Consider the following 6000-nt stretch of genomic DNA (forward strand, 5'->3'; position numbering starts at 1 on the left):
GTATGTACACTCTGGGGGTAGTAGTTCCGGGAGGGGGAGGGATATCCATGTATGTACACTCTGGGGGTAGTAGTTCCGGGAGGGGGAGAGATATCTGTGTATGTACACTCTGGGGGTAGTAGTTCTGGGAGGGGGAGGGATATCCGTGTATGTACACTCTGGGGGTAGTAGTGCTGGGGAGGGATATCTGTGTATGTACACTCTGGGGGTAGTAGTGCTGGGGAGGGATATCCGTGTATGTACACTCTGGGGGTAGTAGTTCCGGGAGGGGGAGGGATATCCGTGTATGTACACTCTGGGGGTAGTGCCGGGGAGGGATATCCGTGTATGTACACTCTGGGTGTAGTGCTGGGGAGGGATATCCGTGTATGTACACTCTGGGGGTAGTGCCGGGGAGGGATATCCGTGTATGTACACTCTGGGGGTAGTAGTGCTGGGGAGGGATATCTGTGTATGTACACTCTGGGGGTAGTGCCGGGGAGGGATATCCGTGTATGTACACTCTGGGGGTAGTGCCGGGGAGGGATATCCGTGTATGTACACTCTGGGGGTAGTAGTGCTGGGGAGGGATATCTGTGTATGTACACTCTGGGGGTAGTAGTGCTGGGGAGGGATATCTGTGTATGTACACTCTGGGGGTAGTAGTGCTGGGGAGGGATATCTGTGTATGTACACTCTGGGGGTAGTGCCGGGGAGGGATATCCGTGTATGTACACTCTGGGGGTAGTAGTGCTGGGGAGGGATATCTGTGTATGTACACTCTGGGGGTAGTAGTGCTGGGGAGGGATATCTGTGTATGTACACTCTGGGGGTAGTAGTGCTGGGGAGGGATATCTGTGTATGTACACTCTGGGGGTAGTAGTGCTGGGGAGGGATATCCGTGTATGTACACTCTGGGGGTAGTGCCGGGGAGGGATATCCGTGTATGTACACTCTGGGGGTAGTAGTGCTGGGGAGGGATATCCATGTATGTACACTCTAGGGGTAGTAGTGCTGGGGAGGGATATCTGTGTATGTACACTCTGGGGGTAGTAGTGCTGGGGAGGGATATCTGTGTATGTACACTCTGGGGGTAGTAGTGCTGGGGAGGGATATCCGTGTATGTACACTCTGGGGGTAGTGCCGGGGAGGGATATCCGTGTATGTACACTCTGGGGGTAGTGCTGGGGAGGGATATCCATGTATGTACACTCTAGGGGTAGTAGTGCTGGGGAGGGATATCTGTGTATGTACACTCTGGGGGTAGTAGTGCTGGGGAGGGATATCCGTGTATGTACACTCTGGGGGTAGTAGTGCTGGGGAGGGATATCTGTGTATGTACACTCTGGGGGTAGTAGTGCTGGGGAGGGATATCCGTGTATGTACACTCTGGGGGTAGTGCCGGGGAGGGATATCCGTGTATGTACACTCTGGGGGTAGTGCTGGGGAGGGATATCCATGTATGTACACTCTAGGGGTAGTAGTGCTGGGGAGGGATATCTGTGTATGTACACTCTGGGGGTAGTAGTGCTGGGGAGGGATATCCGTGTATGTACACTCTGGGGGTAGTGCCGGGGAGGGATATCCGTGTATGTACACTCTGGGGGTAGTGCTGGGGAGGGATATCCATGTATGTACACTCTAGGGGTAGTAGTGCTGGGGAGGGATATCTGTGTATGTACACTCTGGGGGTAGTAGTGCTGGGGAGGGATATCTGTGTATGTACACTCTGGGGGTAGTAGTGCTGGGGAGGGATATCTGTGTATGTACACTCTGGGGGTAGTAGTGCTGGGGAGGGATATCCGTGTATGTACACTCTGGGGGTAGTGCCGGGGAGGGATATCCGTGTATGTACACTCTGGGGGTAGTGCTGGGGAGGGATATCCATGTATGTACACTCTAGGGGTAGTAGTGCTGGGGAGGGATATCTGTGTATGTACACTCTGGGGGTAGTAGTGCTGGGGAGGGATATCCGTGTATGTACACTCTGGGGGTAGTGCCAGGGAGGGATATCCGTGTATGTACACTCTGGGGGTAGTAGTGCTGGGGAGGGATATCTGTGTATGTACACTCTGGGGGTAGTGCCAGGGAGGGATATCCGTGTATGTACACTCTGGGGGTAGTAGTGCTGGGGAGGGATATCCGTGTATGTACACTCTGGGGGTAGTGCCAGGGAGGGATATCCGTGTATGTACACTCTGGGGGTAGTAGTTCTGGGGAGGGATATCTGTGTATGTACACTCTGGGGGTAGTAGTGCTGGGGAGGGATATCTGTGTATGTACACTCTGGGGGTAGTAGTGCTGGGGAGGGATATCTGTGTATGTACACTCTGGGGGTAGTAGTGCTGGGGAGGGATATCCGTGTATGTACACTCTGGGGGTAGTGCCAGGGAGGGATATCCGTGTATGTACACTCTGGGGGTAGTGCCAGGGAGGGATATCCGTGTATGTACACTCTGGGGGTAGTGCCAGGGAGGGATATCTGTGTATGTACACTCTGGGGGTAGTAGTGCTGGGGAGGGATATCTGTGTATGTACACTCTGGGGGTAGTAGTGCTGGGGAGGGATATCTGTGTATGTACACTCTGGGGGTAGAAGTGCTGGGGAGGGATATCTGTGTATGTACACTCTGGGGGTAGAAGTGCTGGGGAGGGATATCTGTGTATGTAAACTCTGGCGATAGAAGTGCTGGGGAGGGTGGGACAGATGTTGATCCAACACTCCCCAAGGTGTTAGCGTTTCGTGAAAGTTTCAGTTATTTAATGAGGACATTCACTCTCTTTTGCATGTCTGTTATCTTGCTCCTCTCCCCGCCCCCTTCATCAAATTACTAGGGTCGAAAAGTCCGCTTGTCTGTATGCTAGTCCGACGGACAAAACCGACGCTAGGGCAGCTATTGGCTACTGGCTATGAACTTCCTTGTTTTAGTCCGGTCGTACGTCATCACGTACAAATCCGTCTGACTTTGGTTGATTGTGTGTAGGCAAGTCCGTTCATTCGGAAAATGCATCGTAAAGTCCGTTGAAAAGTACGCCGGACAAAGTCTGCCATAAAGTCCGCTCGTGTGTACGCGGCATAAGGGTTGAGGAGCAATCTAGCAATTACTATACACTTCTAGGGTTCCTCCAGCTATCCTGCAAGCTTGAACCCCCGGGGTTAATCACTCTTCCGACTGTCCACACACCAGACACACAATAAACGATAGCCTGCCACCACCCAACAGTTTGTCCGCAAACTGGTCTGCTGAGCCACCAAATACACAGATCTCCATCTGGAAGATCTGTTAGCTTACAATCTGCATGCAATTGCATACCGATTGGCACGTAACTTAGACCGAGTACTTAGGCACTAAAATACACCAACCTCTCCAGAGATATGAGTCCTAGCTTAGTACACAGAAGTCACTTATTAATTTTATCATTTAATATCCAGAAAGTGGGCAGTGCATAAAAGATATACAAAGAAAAACTATTTACTAAAAAAGATACAAAAAAAATGCAGAAAGACACACAAATTGGCAGTTTGCTATGAACATAAAAGGATAAAAACAGAAATGAACTTTACCGAAGTCTATCTGTTAGTAGAAGCATACTGGAACATGTGGGAACTCCCCAGTTTCAAACTGGCTTCATGGAAGAACAATGTCCATATCTCAGGCTACCCAATTTATTGAAATATGGATGTGGGCTGGACTTTAGCCCTTGGCCAATCAACCCTGGGGGGTGTTCCTGTCTGAGCCCACAGAAGGTTTGTGTTCTGAAATGACCAGAGTCAAATTGGCCCAGAACGGTGCTGATTGCTGGGTCATGGATAGGATTTTCGATACCAGCGCATCAGTCCGATCGCGACAGTACCAATCACTGCCTGCCTGCTGCAATCATGCGCCATATAACGGTTTTGTGTGGTTTTCTAGGATTCCACACCTGCTAAACCTACAGAGTCACATGTACACGTAACCCATCAGGTGTACTATCAAAAGGAATGATTTTCATCTCTCTGACGTTAATATTTTAGCTTTTATGAGAGATAAAATAGGTTCCTTAGATCTGTTGATATTAATCAAAGCTTGCAGACTTGCTGGGGCCTTGCAAATGCCCCCTGCGGATCAATGTAGCCAAAATGACTAGCAGTTTTCTTTGAGCCTCAGGAAGGTGGCAATCTGTGTTTACTCTAATGGGAATTTTTATTGGCATCTAGTTGTCACTTCGATCCTAAAAAACTGTCTCTGTCCTTTTCAAATGCTAATGAAAGAACATATGTGCATGACTGACATAGAATACTATATTTTTAATAACCCAGAATGAAACTACATATACAATTACACTACTTCTACAGATCACACCACATCTCGCTAAGGCAAAACTATCCTAAGCTTACATTTTCGTTACAGAGTACATCCAGTGTTTCCACCTTTCCTGCCTGAAGGAGAATGATGCCCCCTGGTGACAGGGTCTTGTTAAACCTGAACTCCGGGCTTCTTGAAAAATCTACCCCTTAGGTGGTCCTCCCCCTGGCACTGCAAGAGTTACATACACTTTAAAGAGGAGGGCCCATCAAAAAAAAAAATTAAAAGTCAGCAGCTACAAATACTGCAGCTGCTGACTTTTAATTGGACACTTACCTGTCCCAGGGTCCAGTGATGCAGGAGATCGAAGCCCCGCTCGTCTCCCCCTCCGTTCAGCGGTGCCAGCATTGCAACTGTGGGCGCCGGGCTGTGGCTTCACAGCCTGGCACCCACTGCGCATGCGCGAGCGGCGCCGTGATTAGCCGCTCAGTCACCTGGGACCTGTAATGGGTCCCAGATGATTGACAGGAGGGAGGGAGCAGAGCCGAGCCCTTCCTGTGCCGAGGGGGAAGTGATGTCACCAGCCCAGGCACTGGAAGAGGCAGACAACGAGGGACCACCTAGCAACAGGCATTTAGAGGTAAGTGTGACAGACTCACCCGGGATAGAGGCTTTTGGAGGGGACTGAATGTGAGCCTCTTGCCTACAGATTATGGCCCCTGGCATTTGGGGTACCCTTGAGTAGGGATGAGCTTCGAGTTCGAGTCAAACTCATGTTCGACTCGAACATTGGCTGTTCGCAAGTTCGCCGAACAGCGAACAATTTGGGGTGTTCGCGGCAAATTCGAATGCCGCGGAACACCCTTTAAAAGTCTATGGGAGAAATCAAAAGTGCTAAATTTAAAGGCTTATATGCAAGTTATTGTCATAAAAAGTGTTTGGGGACCTGGGTCCTGCCCCAGGGGACATGGATCAATGCAAAAAAAAGTTTTAAAAACGGATGATTTTCAGGAGCAGTGGTTTTAATAATGCTTAAAGTCAAACAATAAAAGTGTAATATCCCTTTAAATTTCGTAGCTGGGGGGTGTCTATAGTATGCCTGTAAAGGGGCGCATGTTTCCCGTGTTTAGAACAGTCTGACAGCAAAATAACATTTGGAAGGAAAAAACCCATTTAAAACTACCCACGGCTATTGCATTGCCGACAATACACATAGAAGTTCATTGATAAAAACGGCATGGGAATTCCCCACAGGGCAACCCCAAACCAAAATTAAAAAAAAAAAATGACGTGGGAGTCCCCCTAAATTCCATACAAGGCCCTTCAGGTCTGGTATGGATATTAAGGGGAACCCCGGCCAAAATTTAAAAAAAAAAATGACGTGGGGTTCCCCCTAAATTCCATACCAGACCAGATTTTAAGGGGAACCCCGCGCCAAAAAAAAAAAAACAGCGTGGGGTCCCCCCAAAGATCCATACCAGACCCTTATCCAAGCACGCAACCTGGCAGGCCGCAGGAAAAGAGAGGGGGACGAGAGTGCGCCCCCCCTCCTGAACCGTACCAGGCCACATGCCCTCAACATTGGGAGGGTGCTTTGGGGTAGCCCCCCAAAACACCTTGTCCCCATGTTGATGAGGACAAGGGCCTCATCCCCACAACCCTGGCCGGTGGTTGTGGGGGTCTGCGGGCGGGGGGCTTATCGGAATCTGGAAGCCCCCTTTAACAAGGGGACCCCC

The sequence above is a fragment of the Aquarana catesbeiana genome, linkage group LG02, assembly GCF_042186555.1.
Source record: "Aquarana catesbeiana isolate 2022-GZ linkage group LG02, ASM4218655v1, whole genome shotgun sequence".
In the NCBI taxonomy this organism is placed as follows: Eukaryota; Metazoa; Chordata; class Amphibia; order Anura; family Ranidae; genus Aquarana; species Aquarana catesbeiana.